The sequence below is a fragment of the Trachinotus anak genome, unplaced genomic scaffold (assembly GCF_046630095.1).
Source record: "Trachinotus anak isolate AG129_WGS33_773 ecotype Australia unplaced genomic scaffold, CSIRO_AGI_Tana_v1 ptg000010l, whole genome shotgun sequence".
NCBI lineage: Eukaryota > Metazoa > Chordata > Actinopteri > Carangiformes > Carangidae > Trachinotus > Trachinotus anak.
Genome location: NW_027273861.1, coordinates 4,106,014 through 4,122,500, shown reverse-complemented (window position 1 = coordinate 4,122,500; position 16,487 = coordinate 4,106,014). Strand labels below are relative to the sequence as shown.

Below are 16,487 nucleotides of genomic sequence, written 5' to 3'. Positions count from 1 at the left end.
AAATGGTGGCAGTGAAGGTAGCATGTGGATTTGGATTCATCTGAGAGCCACCACCTCGCTTCCATTTATGCCCCCCCCCCCCGCTATCATGTGCGTGTTTGTGTTGTGCATTTATGTGTTTAAAGGGTCAGTTCATCCAGATTACAAAAAAACATGTCACTATGTATTGTTAATGGTATCAAGTCATGTAGAAATTTTCAGTTTTATGTTGCAGTGTTTTGCTGTGAACCATTGACAGTGATCTCTGGACTGTTCAGGGAAACCTGGACATCAAATTTGGAAAAACAAGTTTGTTTTGAACTTTTTCTTAAATGTAATTTTTAAAGTGTTTTGAGCAGCATAAACCAAATTTACCTCAGAAATCTGGTGGACATATTACAGAATCTGCACAAGTACAACCAAATTAACTGCAAGGTTTGATACCATTAGAGAAGATCAAATGGCTACCCACCATGATGTCACCCATTGATTTGTGAGCTACTACTTTGAAGCCTCGAATTTGTAATTTGTCCATCGCCATCTTGGTTTATTGAAACCATAAAAAAAAACATATTTGTAGGAGAATGTGGAGCTGAGGAGGAATGGGGGGGGGGGTCTGACCTGCTCTGTCCTCTATCCTGATTGTCTAGTAGGTCACCATGTGTGTGGTACAGTCTGTCAATCAACCTAATTCATCCCCTGCTTTATGGTCTCTTTTCCTCGAAATGGATAATTTCAAAAATGAACATCATGTTGTATGGAGGAGACTTGAAACTAGAGACTGAGACCATAAACTCATCAGGAAAACGTTTACTGAGGTAGTAAATCAAGTGAGAAGTAGAGACATTTTTCCCATAGACTTCAATACAATCAGACTTCTTTTTACAACCAGTGGAGTCGCCCCCTGATGGTCATCAGATAGAATACAGGTTTAAGGCTCTTCAGCATTGTCTTCACTTTTCAGACCTGGAGTCTACCTCCATTTTTATAAACAGTCTATGGGGAAGATAGAAGCAACCATGTGCCACAAAGCACCAACAATTATCAGATTTCTATTTCGTGCAAAGACTGATTAGCTTTCCTTAAAGAGGATCACTGAAAACCTGCAGGCTGTTTTAACTTCAACTGTAACTTCATAATCCCCAATATGGAAGTCTCTCTACCTCCTTTCTATACCATGTGCACAAACACAGTCAGCTTGGTGAGAGTTACTAGATTGTTAGAGGAGAGGATGCTGTCCACACCTGAGTTTAAACATCCTTTTTCTTTGTTGAGGGGAAATCACTGAGCTAGAGAGGCACATGAGAGCTGAGGATGGGAGTGATGTATACTGTAGTTAAGAGAGGATTCTGCTATTAGATGGAATGTGGTAACTGTGAGTAAGGAGGGGAGGGGGCAGAGGCAGAGTGAGAGCAAGAGAGAGGCAGGCTGGGAGGGGGGCAGGGGGGGCTAAGTTGCTGACTCTGAGCTCTGCTGCGGTGAGCTTTGAGCTAGCGACTCTTCAAGCTCTCTGGCTGTGCGTGCGTGTGTTTATGTGTGTGTGTCTGTACGTTGCTGTGGTGCAGACTGTAGCTTAGCCACATTAGCCTCCTTCCAGCACTTCCACAGCTCAGTCAGCCGGCAGCTCCAGTGTGCTTTAGCAGCGGTGAGGCTCTACAGTCTTTAAGTGTGTCTGTCTATAGCTGAGGATTTCCTGCCCCTGCAAGGATACCCTCTGTCGTTCTGGCAAAGCCAACAGAGAGAAAGAGAGGGACAGAGTGTAAAAGGAAGACAGGAGGAGGAAGAGCGACAGCAGGCCAGTAGTGACCTTCGAGGTGTGGTGGCAAAACAGAGGAGGAGGAACCGGGGACGGGCTCCATCAGGTGTGTGTCAGCACTTAAAGGGATGAGTAAGTCTGCTGTGGGCTTGAATGTGTGTCCAGAGGCTGTGCATGGTACAGTAGGAAGGATGCTTGACATATGAATTAGTAAGATGTGTTAGAGGGTGACATCTTTGCACGTAAATGCTTTGCAACAACATGTCATTTCATGCTGAAATTCAGGGCACTCGTCCAAGTGAAGTAAGAAGTGCAGCGCTGAGGGAGACGAGTTGTAAGAGAAGTAGATAAGTATTAAGAGAGATATTCCTCTGACATGTTGTAGATAGATAGATCCTCACAGAAGCCTGATGGAGAGATGCTGATATGAGGAGAGAGAGAAAAATATAAATGGAGAATATGGATAGAGATGGATGGAGCAGGAGGGGGAGATATACGTTTTGGCAGCTTTAGCTGAGCGAAGATGACAGACGTGTGTGTGTGTGTGTGTGTGTTTTCTTACTGGTCGTCTGTGTTGGAGTATCAGTCACTGTGGGCTGGGCGCTGCCTCGAGGCTGCAGGCTAGAGGAGCATGCTCTAGCAGCTTTCTGGCTTCATCTGTGTGTGTGTGTGTGTGTGTGTGTGTGTGTGTGTGTGTGTGTGTGTGTGTGTGTGTGTATCTTTTTAATATAGTCTTTCTGTGGGATCTAATTATTGTATTAGCACATTATGCTTTTTTGATGGCCTGGGGTCCTCATTATAAAAGAAAGGTTTGTGTCAGAGGGAGCTGGCTCTCAGGTCAGGAGCAAGTTACAGCATGTAGGTGTATAATCTCCACTTTGTATTATTATCAGTTGTTGGGTAGGTATTAGAACTGAACACCTGAAACCCCTGCTTAACTTCAGTACTTATCTTTGGATCAAATCAGCAGGAGGATGCATGGTTACACTCCCTCAACCAGGAGGATGGTTCGTTCCTGTATGACAGGCAGTATCTGTGCTGCTGAAGTGGCCTTGAGCAAGACAGTGAATCTCACCATCTTCAGCTGCTGCTGCTCTGTAGCTAAACCTTCCTCCTGTCACTTTTTGTCATGTTCGTGCGAGTCGATTTGTGTGCTTTGCTCAACAGCATCTCTGAAAGGACAGATATTGCCCACAGGGGATACCACCCCAGGACCACTCACAGTTCCGCTCATTGTCTCGAGGTTAAATTGTTGATTTTAGATCTTCAGTGATCAGTTTATAATCTTCCATGCTGGAATGTGTGGAGGTGGAGAGCAGGGGGGTGTGGTAGGATGAATGGACAGGAAAATGGCAAAAGCAATTAAAATGTCTAAGAAAAAAACCTGCAAGTCACTACATTGGCTCCGAGCCAATCAAGAGCCTCAGTGAATGTGTGTGTGTGTGTGTGTGTGTCCACATGTTTATGCGCATTTGTTTGTACGACAGCAAAGAGAGAAGCATAGAGGGAAAATATGCTATCTCTCTCTCTCTCTCTCTCTCTCTCTCTCACTCTGTGTGTGTGTGTGTGTGTGTGTGTGTGTGTGTGTGTGTGTGTGTGAGTGTGAGTGAAGTCGCTGTTTGATCTGCATGCCTTGAGGATGGTCTCTGTCTGCCTCTGTCTCTTGGTTTCCTTTTTCCCATCACATCGTGCCTTCCTCAGGTAACAACTAGACATTGACCTACTGAGAATTAAGCTTGACTCAGGCTAATCCATTCTGGATCCTGCGTGACTCAGCAGCAGCCGCACACACACATACACGCACATATACTCACACACTGGCTATTGGTAGTTTTGAGGTAGTTAAAATTCTGGTCTCGCCTCTGTATTGCCACAGCACAGAACATTGACTGTGAATAATGGCACTGATGCAGAGCGGATATGAGCGGTAATATTACTTTGTTTGAAAATAACAAAGGTCTTCGGTATTGTACTGACAGCTGTAATGTTGTACTGCATTTTCTGTGTACAAGTGCATGTGAATGTGTATACAGGTGCAACGCAGCGCTCATAACTTTCTAGCCTCAGCACAGCAAAACATCATCTGTTAAACCAAGAGGGGAAAAATCCAATTACATTCTTCTCACACTGTCTGCCAACAAAGAGACAGGCTTTTTATATCTTTGATTTTACAAATCTCTTTCAATCATCAAATGGGCCACATGTACCTAAAACGGTACGCTTTTACTGTATTCATTTGGCATGCAGCACGGCTGTGGGTTTGTGAAAGTTGTGTGAGCAGAAATGTATGTGTGTGTTTCCAGCTAAGGATAAGTGTGTTATCCATGTGGAGGTAAAAGCTTTTCCTTGATAGATCCTGACAGAGAATACCATTAGGTGTTTGTTATATAGCCTGTATGGGTGGAGTTTGGTTTGAAGCACTGTATAGGTGTGTGTGAAGCAGCAATATAAATGCACATATTTCTCTTGCATGGTGCATGTGTGTATGTATGTATAAGTGCAGGCTATATAAATGCACATATTTATTCTATATCTGCAGTATGTACCTTGTCCTTTTGTGCCCTTTATTTTAAAAAACCCTCTGACACGGTAAACGAAGGATGGAGGGAATGAAAGGAGGAGAGCGTCTCTTCCTCTCATCCCTCTCTCACTGGTGCTGCTTGGTGCTATCATGGCTGTAATGAAGGCTCATTTATCTCCATCTTGGCGCAATCTCATCATGTACAATGGGACTGCAGCAGGGGTGGAATGAGGATGAGTGTGTGTATTGTTTAGGGGATGGTCATGTGTGTGTGTGCAGTATGAGGATGGATGTTTGAATGCAATCAGCGATGCAGAGACTGACCTGTTGATGTACCTGTTGAGTGGAACAGAATGACTGAAAATGGGTCACATTGGATACAAAAAGGGCAGCGTTTTGTTATGTTTGGTCAGCGTTGTGAGAGCAAACTGTCGGCGCAGTATTGGATCAGTGAACATGGATCACATTCAGAGGTCAGGTTAAGTAAGCATCCATTTGAGCCACGTCCACGTCCACACCCTGGAACTGAGAGGGACTGAAGGGAAGAGGAGAGGGGAGACCAGGAGACAGACACACCGAGCAACAGGGACGTGTGTGGAGAGATAAAGGCTGAGTAATGTCATCATGGACCCCGTCTCCTCCAGGTCTGATTAAGAGCCTCTCTGAGCTCTCCCAGACGCTGCACTGTGATAGGCCAAGGTCATGGCGAATCACGGCGCAACACTGCAGATTGATGCTTAACTCCGTCAGGAAACGGCAGAATCTAATTTGGCCAATGGGCTTCCTCTCCACTTCAGATGAAGAGGACAATTCCCCTCACCCTAGGGCCCTTCAAGGAAGAGTGTGTGTGTGTGTGTGTATAAATGTGTGCTGGCTTGCAGCTTTGCTAGATGAGCACGTGTGCATGTGTATAGATTCATTCTGCATGTGTTTTATTACTTGTGTAAATGTGAGTATGGACCTGTGTGGGTGTGTTTCTATCTAAATGTTTCTTGGTCTGCGTGTGTATGCCTGGCTCTCTCTCTCTCTATCACCTAGTGTGTGTGGCACCACTACACTTGTCAGCATGTGGTTAAGGAATGCATTGTACATGATTGGCAGGCTATGATATTAGTTTGGGAATAATAAGAGTGTAATAACTCAGTGGCGTTTGCCTCCAGAGAGTGACTCCCAGGTAATCACATTTACTCAACACAATCACTGTCTCGCACATCACTGCCCGGGACAGGACCACGCTCCTTTTCATTTCCTCTTATGAATGTCATGAGCTCTGGTATGTGTGCAGGGTTGTTTGTGTGTGGTAGTGTTGATGCTGGCTCACAGCGTGGCTGTGAGTGCAGACTGCTTGTGTTAGTGTAGATTTAGGGGATGTGTTAGAAAGGTTGAAAGGACAGATCCATGTCTGGACCTGTTGTCAATTATTGTATTTGGAGAGGATGCTGCAACCTGAACCCTGAAATATCCAATCATTCATATTCATTTATTGTTAAGTTGGTGAATGTGCGAAAGAACTTTTATGGAGCAAGAACAAAAAGAAAATGTTCTTAATTTTTCCAGTACTGAGAGCAGAACTGATAATACGGGTGCCTGGGTTTCAGTACCCATCCCTAATCACTATTTTACTGTTTTTTTTTTTTAGTCCAAACACAATTTCTAGGATTTAAATGGGGATTTCTGTAAGTTTTAGATCTGAGGACTTTTTTGTGGCAATGTTCACTTAGAGAAAAGCCTGAGGGAGTATTAAGGTAATACAACCTTAACAGGCCTGTCTCTGCAAGAGAAAAGTTTGGCCTCCATCCTGGGCAAGTTTAGAAATAATGTGGGTGCAGCTACAAAATGCACAGTCACTGTTTTTTCCCAGACCGATCCAAGGGGCTGTAGTAAGTGAAATGCAATGCAGCAGAAACTTAAACATCAATTATGGTGATGGAGTATGGCAGTGCTGGTTGTGTCGATGAAGACATTCTGTATCTTCTCTCAGCAGAGGCAGTATGTACACTTCAGGCATACCTTTTTATCGGAGCAGCAGATGTTTTGCTCTTGTTCTAACTGGATATGATCAGTTTTGTTGGTGCTGAAAATTAACAAAAGCAGAGAAGGATAACTGTTGTCATCACTCGATGGAGATCCACAAATCCACAAATGAGCATAACTAGGTACCACTTCCATGACGGATGTCATCAGTGGAAATTATAAGAGCATGTAATCATGTTTGGTGAATTATAAATGTAAATGTGATAATGTTCTCATGCACATTGTAGCAAGATAATCTGATTAGAATCACTATGAATGTTGTTCATGCCACGTACAAATGCTGAATGTTGCTCTTTACCAGATAAACAAATGATGCACTGTGCATCACTTGGTTTAAACCCTTAACAGTGTTTTAGTTTAGAAGCTTTAATGTTGGTGAAATCATCGTATTTATCATTGTATTTTATACGGTCTGTATCATTTAATCCAGCTTTGTAGTGAAGCTGTTTGAGTAATACACTAACTCAATGTTACGCTGTTCCTGTAGATAAAAGTACTCCAGATGTGTCATGCAACATTTTACCTACAATTGTGCCCAACTTATTTTATTATTTTTATTGAACAAACACATGACAGAAATAACCAGAAGACAAAACAATAAAAACAAATCATACTTAACGCACTAGGTCTCACTTATAAACACATAACATTACAAATTCATCATTAGGCTTGCCAACCTAAATAAGATATTAAAGGGTATAATAAATAAATAAAAAACCAAAACAAAGGCAAAATAATTTGGATTCTGTGTTACCTATTTATTTTTTTTAGCTCAATTAATTTTTTTTTTTTTTACCAGCCTTTATACTCCAGTTAACCTGTTTTTCAACATCATCATTTATTTTTGCAAAGACATCCTTTCAGAATAAAGTGACGCTTGATATTCAAGGAATCCACAAAAGCAGCTTTTAAAAAAATCAATTTTTTCCTTAACAAAATCAAATTACTAATACAGCTATTTTTGGGGGGAATGTCCCCTAATATCACCCAGAAAAAAATCCAGCTTCATTACATTACATATCTGTTGAGCTTCCCTCCGAAAGGCTGACAACATGACAAGACCAGAAAAGATTTAGTGCTGACTCAACGCTCACCTGACTCAGCAAATGTAGCTCAACATGTTTTGTATCTTTGATAATAATCAGATCTTTACTAGAATTTGAAATGAAGTTGAACGGTGTTTTTCTTCACAGTGTGAGTTTGTGCCAGACCAGTGAGGTTTAAACATTTTACTGTAACAGTGCTTCATGTGGAATTACTTACTTTGTCAACAACCAAACATATTGAATTCAAAATGATATAAAACAGAGAAAGCACGACATAGTCATTGTATTGAATTTTTGCTTAATAAATGACCTCAATGAATAATCAATTATCGTTATTGTTGAATAACCTTATGTTCATTGACTTATTGATCAAGAAGCTCATTTTTGTAAAGGCCTCCACATGCACATAGGTGAAGCATGGGTAGTGTGTCGCTGCACTGAACACTGTATACTAGTCAATTCAACATCCATACTAGCAATGAAAAATAACAGTGAAAGAGACAGAGAGAGGAGAGTGTGTGGTGCAGAGAGAGAGAGAGAGAGAGAGAGAGAGAGAGAGAGAGAGAGAGAGAGAGAGAATGAATTGAAGAACTGAATGGAGTGGGCCGGTGTAACAATATGGCTGAGCTGGTCGATCAATAATATACTCTCTGATCCATAACATATTAATAGGAGGGAATACATTATTACTGTTAAGAGATGTCAGGTGGACAGGGCAGACGCACACACACACACACACTCACACACAGACACACACACAGACACACACAGACACACACTTCTGAGTGCTGGGGAATTTTCAGCTGAGCGAAGGTGAGGGACACAACACAGCATCTGGGCACAAAGCCAAAGAATAACCCTTAATCCTCTCCTTTCCACTCGTCTGCTCTCCACCCCACCCCACCTTGAGGACCCCCCCCCCCCTCCTCCTCCCCCCCCACCCCCCCCCACCCCCCCCCCCCACCCCACCTCTGTCAATTTCATTTCATTTCCTCTCTTAATATCCTGATTGAAGTGGTCACCTTTCCCTGTTGTGGTTAATGAGCAGCAGGTGTCTGAGTGCAGCACAGTAGACCATGCCTGGGACCCAGGGACCAACTCACAGCCAAGCAGCTTCTTTATCAGCTGAAAAAAAGGGAGTGGGAGTGCAGCGCACCCTCCTAAAACATTTTAATGGTTTTTCATTACTGCTGATAGAGAAGAGTGGAAATAAGAGGGAGAGAGAGAGCAACATTAAACGTGTCATTTCAAGAGAGTGTAATACTACAGCGTTTTTACAATGCTATTCCATTTGTCTTAACTATATTTTCCGTGTTTGAACATAGTAAAACAGTGTTTCAGTGAATATTATCAAATTTTTTGTAGAATCACTAAAACATAGTGTTGCTAGTCCAGAAATATACTTCATATAAATTCAGTGAACAGTACAGTAGAGTTGCAGAGTCTCAGCCCGAGTTGAAATCCACACAATAATAGTCTGCATAATAACTGCATACACCTATATGTGTGTGTTTGTGTGAGTGTGTATACTCATAGCAGTGGTTCTGTATTTTTCGATGCTGTGCCTGAGCGCTGTTCTGCCATTGTGAGTTGTCCGTTGCACTGCAATGCAATGTAGTGCAGCGGAGTGTGTGCTTTGAATACAAGACTGTGGAGACAGGGAGGAAAAAGCAAACTGGTGTGTTGTGAATATAATGATGCATCTCCATCATCCTTTCCTTCACTCACCCTCAGATCTCTGCATTAATATTGAAACTGATACCAGCTTCAATGACAGTGTTTTCAGGTGAATAGCTTTCTTGCCATGATTTATGTAAAACTTTTGCCACCACTACACCACGCCCAGGTTTGCTACAGTAGTAGTAAAGATGACAGTCTCAATAAACAGTACAAAGGTGACCACACACTGTTTATGAGCAAAATAATGTGACATTTCATGTGATGATTGAGAGTAGATGTAGATGAGTTGTGATTAACAAAGCTGACTCCACCGCACACAACAAACACTCACTTGTTCATCTGGAGTCTTTGCTACAGTGATTACAGGCCAAAATATTAGGACACCAAAAACTTTACAGCATGATAAATGTTGCTTGAATTTCGCCTTTCATTGTTTTGACGCTACATTCATTATCACAATCAGCATCATTACCACAATCATGTTACTCATACTTAACCAATCAACTGTCATTAACCTAGAGAAGAAGAAGAAGAAATGTTTTATCCAGAAAAAACTGCTCCACTCGAGATGTGTCCTCCTCTTCACTCTTGCTGCTGGTCCTATTTGCTGATATGTGCCCCTGAATTAGTATCACTGCTAATCTTTCTAGCTTTAGCAGTGCTTTGGCTCCCCATGCTCTTACTACTGCCGCCCTGTTGATCTACTTCAGACTGCCTCAGGCTATTTGAGTCAAGATCAATGGGAAATGAATTAATGACAGTACGTGCAAACCTCCTTTGCATCAAAAATGCTGAATGTTTATGAAGAGAGAGAAAGACAGATGAAGAAGGAGGATGTGGGTCTAAGATGATAGCAGACAAAGTGCTGGTGTAGTGTGTGGTTTAACATGCAATAATGCATCTGAGAAATAGACTGTAAAGATCCTACTGTGAAGAGCAAACCTTACTGTTGTGAGCTCACTATTAACTACCAGTCATACTGAACATCAGTGCTGTAGGACTCAAGTCCAGGACTCTGACTCAAGTGTGGCTCGAGTCCTGATTTTTGGGACTCGTGACTTGGACTTGGACTCGAACATTGACTGTAGTCGCACTGGGAAGTTGGAGACGAGGACTATGATAATTTTATTTATTTATTTATTTTTTTAGTGCGTACGAATGCATCTTGTGACAACCTGAATTTCAGCACTAGATTTCACTAGTGTACTCTCCCCAGAAACACTTCACGTTGAAATTCAGCTCCCTTCTGTTTATCTGTCATTCCGTTTTTTGAGGAGAGCAGGAGAGCATCGCGGAGCCACAGGCTCATTTGTGTGGTCAAACAGGAAGGTCATTTAAATCCCTTGTAAATCATTCATTCTCCACTGACAGCCGTCCCCCAATCAATACTTTACATTCTCCTGGATCGTTTTATATCCACTCTGCTCAGCTAACTGCTATTTTTGTTTGTCTCTGTGCATCAAATTGTTTGGGACAGTAGGTCTCATTTTAAGTGTGTATTTCTATATCTAATGCATATATTTTGCACACCTTTGATCTGCTGATTTGGTATCACTTATACCTCATAGTAGGGGCGGGCAATCTGATGATCTCATGTCGGGGTTGATCTAACTTTGACCGTGATCTACTTTTCAGATGAAAATGAAAATATGGACTAAACAGAAAGTGTGATTGGTAGTGACACAATTAGTAAACAGAAGTAGAGTGTGGGTGAAGAACAGCGACCACTATGAAAGAAACATCAAAGTGGCAGAACAATGTGAATCACACTTTCAGAATAAAATAATTGTGGAAACAGGATGCAGAGATTTGAGTTATGAGCTTTGTGTCCAGGCAAACATATGCACAACTTCTCATGTGATAACGAGTTCTGCCTGAAAAGATTGTGATAGGATCTTTTTGCCAGATCGCCCACCCCTTCCTATGAGTCTACAGTAAGAGGCACAGTTAGAATGTGCCATTTTGTGTCTGTGGGACTGAATGTGTTGTTGGTATGTGTGTGTGCGTGTGTGTGTGTGCACTGTAGGAAAAAGTTCGAAGAGGGTAGCAAACTAGTTATCAGTGTCCTCACCCTCCAAACGCAATGATGTACCCTTGAGAAAGTCATTTAACCTCAGCCATGCTCCAGTGAACAGCAGAGCACTCAGTACACATACAGAGCACATCAACATGTGTCTGTGTAAAACTGAACATTAGACCTGCAGCACGTACAATACAGAAGAGTAGTGCATAATGAATCAGAGGGTATGTTTAGGCAGTTAATTTAAAACAAACAGTTAAGTAAAATGAAAGTATGTGGCTCTCTACTTATGAGCTCTGCAGGATTTCCAGGATCTTACACCTCTGATTGGATTGGTTGACTGGTGCAACATTATTTTCAACCAACTGGTAAGGTGCTAATGGATGGCTGCCATTTTTGAGATGCTAAAATAGTAGTGCAACACACATACATAGTGGGTCAGTGACGCTTCCGTCTTCCATCCACTAATAATAATAAGTCAGGTTTCACCATCACCTGGGTGTTTGTAGAAAGTGAGCAAAGGTTAGAGAAATGGACACTGGATTCTGTGTCCAGCTCCGACTTTACGTATTTATCTCTAAGCCACAGCTGAGCTTAAATAGGATGCAGGAAAAAGATGGTGTCAAACAGTCAGGAGGGAGGTGGGTGAGAGGGAGCACATGCACAGGAGTGGTGCCAAGAGCCTGGCTCAGGGTTGCTAACTGACAGACATTGATACAGTGGGTCCACATGCAGTGGATGGACCATCGTTCACATTGGGAGGACAATATGTGTGTGTGTGTGTGTATGAGGGAGCACTAAACTGCAGACATAATTTCACTGCTGATGTCAGAACAGAAGGTTGATGTGGTTTTCCTTTTCTTTTTTGTTAGTGTCCCACTCCCCCCACCTCTCTCTGCAGTGTGACTGAGGCGAGGCCAGATGAGTTACTATGTCAGAGAGAATGCAGCAGTGAAGGAGGTGAAGCTTCATTTCTCTGTGAAAGGTGTATTTTTCTCTTGTCAACAGGCATGGCTGCATCAACCTCTCCTTGACACCCCCCCACCCCCCCCCCCCACCCCACCCCACCCCCCGCTCCCAATCTTCATCTTCTTCCTCACATTTCTCCAGCTCCTTTCCTTCCCATCTGTCCCTCCCTCCCTCTGTCCTCTCTCCTCTCCCTCTACAGACGACAGATTGAGGGTATTATTTTTCTTCGACTGAGTTTTTCTGCCATGCAGTGATACTGAAGGTCCCATTCTGCTCCTGTGTCCAAGATAAATCAAAAACATTTTTCTACAGCTGCAATCAATGCCCTAGACCTTTTTCAACAGCTCTGCCTTTTCCTCTCTTTCTCTCCCTCCCTATCTTACACATAGGCACACATATGCACACTCTTACACACACACATAGACACACTGTTTCTTCACTGTTTCTTCCTGAGGTGATGGTTCTGTCTTGAACGCTGACATCAGATAGCCTCCCTCCAGCAGTCCACTCCTCTGGGAGGGATTTGCATCTCATTTACATCTCATTACAGATTAATAGAGCAAACTGTGCTCCATCCTGTGCGAAAATTACGAGGGAGGGAAGAGGAAAGGTGAAAATAGCCAGGCAGAGTCAGTCTATTGGCAACTGTCTGCCTCCAAGCAGCTGTTACTATACATCCCCTGTCTCACACCCAGCTGATGTTACTCTGCAATTAACCGTATTAGTGAAAAATGCAAAAATAATCATTTCAGACATTTTTATTGAGAGTGGAAGTGAAACTAGAACAGGATTCTGTTTTAAAGGTTAGAATTCAAAATGACATTGATTTAATAACTAAATAATAATTACTACAAATCCAGACCCATAACATAGTCTTGTTCAGCAGTATGTCAGGTGGTTCACTCCAAGTATACTAAAAACAGGCAAAAGTATTGTGACTATTTATTTGATAGCTCTATCTATGGGTTATAAATGAGAATATGCTCACAATGACCAAATTTGTACAACAAACCATGTTGTGTCAAAAGCCAGTTGTCATAAAGGGGGCGAGATATGAAAGAAGGTCTGGAGGAGGAGCTGTCTCAGCAGGAGCAGGAAGGAGGAGGGGCCTGGATTCATCAGAGGTTTGAGTTCAGGTGCAGAGTTCTGTTTAGTAGACCCTCTTCACAGCAGACACTTTGACTGGCCAAAGCAGGAAAAGCACAGGGTCCAGGAACTGAGCATGCTCACTGACTCACATGGTTTACTGGGACACTTAAGAAAACATTGGCTGTGTTTCAATTTGTCAACCTCCATTGCCACACTTTATTTTGAGTACATGAGTGCAGTCATATTGGCAAGTATGGCAACATGCACTGCACAAAAAGTACCCAGATGGTGCGCACAAAATGGTGAAAAAGTTGAGTGTGAAACGTTGGACACTTGTCACCCGCAGAGGTCGCCATCTTGGTGAGGTAGTGGAAGGGGAGGGACCACCAACGAGTCAGAGGAAGGCAGACATGCTGTAGACATGTTGATGGTGTTGACGGTGCAATTTCCATGATGCATGACACAGTGGGCACACACAGGAAAGTACAAGGTTTATTTTCAAGTCCAGAGAGTAAGCAGCCAGTGGGCGGGTGACAAATGCAGTCACATGTTGTGATCGTCATTTCTGGTGAGAGCACAATGGCAGTGTTTGATTTGGGACGATGTTGATGTTGGAATTCACACACTACAACAGTGAGTGTAGTGAGTACACAGTGTACTACATGTGAGTGTACGAACTGAAATGTTTGTCAAAATGCTAACAAATAGTTTCATTTTATTTAAACTACAGAGGATCAAACTCAAGCATTAAAATTTCTATAAATGAGATGTCAACGAGTAACATCATAATAGTATCCTAATGATGGTGTGATAGATAGTCTAGTGCAACAGTGACGATCACTTACAGGACCTTAAAATGTTGCTGGTGTTTGTCTCAGTGTTGGAGTAAAGGGTAACACTTTAGTATTTAAAATATTTCAGCAGGTTGTTAGTTGAGATTGAACTGTTTCGCTAACCCTAACCATTAAATGGCTTATAATTGTTGCTTGAATATATGTATATAGGTTCTTGAACACTAGAATGAAACTCTTTGTAGACTACCGAGATGTGGGGACAGAAGCTGGCCCTGATGTAGCATCAGGACTCTATTTTATTTATTTATTTATTTATTTGACAGGGACAATGCAATTTAACATAGTTCCAGAACAGTGCATGAAAATAATGTACTGCACAAAGAGTTTATAGCTATTACTATTTGTCAGCTCCTGTCCCTAGTTGGGTTTTTAGATGTGCAATTCAACCAAAACAGTTCATAAAACTACAATACAGATATATAAGTAAAATAAAATACTATATTGAAATTCATTGCTTGTGATCTATAGTCTAAGAAGAGACAACACAGTTGATATTATACAATTAGCTAAACAGATGTATGGTCTAAAAACAGTTTAAAGAGACCACAGTGGGGCGGGTGCCGACTGAACCGAAGGACAATTTTTGAAATCACAATGCCACTCTAGTCATTAAATTGCAGCTGGTGTGCACAGTAATAGTAGTTCTTAGTGTTTGATTCCTCTCCTCATACTCCACAAACAAGTACACACTCACATACAATTAATAAGGCAGAAAATATGATTTGTTTATGTAAATTCATATCAGTCAGTGTGTGACAATCCTGAGATAAACCCTGCCATATCACACAGCCCTTTTTTAATTACCTTATTGTGCTGTCTCTCCTCAGCAGCAAACTCCTGGAAGGAAAAGGCTTTTTCAATTAGGACTTCTCCCCCCATCTGAGCTCCACTCCCTGCCGCACACTTTGTTATTGTGTGTGTGTGCGTGTGTGTGTGAATTATTTGGTAACCTTTCTAATTTCACACTTGTTAAGTTTCCATGTAAAAGGCAACATTTTAGAGAGAAACCCTCAGGATGGGTGAATGTCATTAGTGATTGTGAGTGAATGTGTGTGTGTGTGTGTGTGTGTTGCTGTCTGTGTTTGTGTGTCAGGGGGTTGATAGTACATAGATTAGTAATATAAATTCAGGGGCAGGTTTGAGTCAGGGGCCTTTTCCTACACACTCTTGGGACAGACACGCAAACCAAATACATCACCAAGCTTTTGCTTACATTCCTGCGACAAAATGAGGCGATCGGCCATTTGCTATTGTTCCTGATCTCAGGCCTCCCCAGGCAGACTGTGCCATGTGTGTTTCTGTGATGATGATTATGCTCTCTTTGTTTGTTTCTCTCTCTCTCTCTCTCTCTCTCTCTCTCTCTCTCTCTCTCTCTCGCTCTCTCTCTCTCGCTCTCTCGCTCTCTCTTTTTCTTGCTGTCTAATTTATGTGTTGTTGTTGGAGCCGGTGCTGATAGGCCCAGAGATGGCATTTAGCTAAAGAGCAGAGAGGCTGTTAGCTTCTCCATTCATTTAATCAATCTCACTAATGAAACCACTGTCCTCTCCACAGCCTCTTTCTTCCCTCTCTTCTCTCATCCTTCTCTCTCTTGTCTCTTCCTACCCTCTGCCCTCTCATCATTTGCTCTCCTTGTGTTTTTATACTCTTACTTCTTATCCTTTTACATTCTCATGGCACCCTAGTACACATTTCCTTTTTTTTTGTTTCCTTCCTAGCTTCTTTCCTTCCCTCCTCCCTTCCTTCGTGCAGCTGTCCTAGTTTCACCAGTGGTAGATTTTGTTCCCAGTGCAGCTCCTTTTTCTGGTGTTTGCTTCCTCCATTTCAGCAAAGCCCATGTCTCCTCCCCTCCCCCTACAGAATAGATGGTGGATTGACCCAGTTAGGGTGAGAATGGGTATTTTACAGGGACTGTATATGTGCCAAGGTGTGAACATCTGTTTATCTTCATATGTGCACAGTTCATGGATCTACATGTACATGCATGTGGATTTTTAAGTGCTGATCATGCTGTGCTGGTGCTTTAAATGCATCATTTAGTGGGTTAATTAGTTGTAGGCACAGTATAAATTTCAGATTTAGTTGTAGAGAAAATGTTATATGATTCCAGACTCTGTCATATGATGGTCAACTGAATATTAAAGAAGATGTCAACTTTAAACTTGTGATGTACAGACGGGTGACAATAGGTGTTCAGGTGGGTTGAGATCTGGTGACTGTGAAGGCCACAGCATATGATTCACATCATTTCCATACCCATTTAACCATTCACTGGGGTATTGTTTTGTCTTTAATTTTACAGGTTTCTCCTTTAATTTGTCACATGTCTCTACATATTCAAACATTTTATTGTTTTCAGGTTGTCTGTCCGTCTCATTTTTGTGGTCACAATATCTCAGTAACCCCTCGATGGAACTTCTTCAAATTTGGCACAAACATTCGCTTGGACTCAAAGACAAACTGATTGGATTTTGTTGGTCAAAGGCCAAGGTCGTGGTGACCTGACAAAACATGCTTTTGCCCTTGTGAACACAACATATCT

General features: G+C 42.2%; 1 protein-coding gene across 1 annotated transcript in view; it reads left to right on the top strand.

Moving 5' to 3' along the window:
• The first annotated feature begins 1,500 nt into the window (after positions 1-1,500).
• Positions 1,501-16,487, top strand: part of dab1a (DAB adaptor protein 1a) — a 220,419-nt gene continuing 205,432 nt past the window's right edge. Inside the window, exon 1 of the mRNA XM_071486977.1 lies at positions 1,501-1,841. The gene's annotated coding sequence lies outside the window, so the exon portion shown is untranslated. The remainder of the gene's footprint in view (positions 1,842-16,487) is intronic.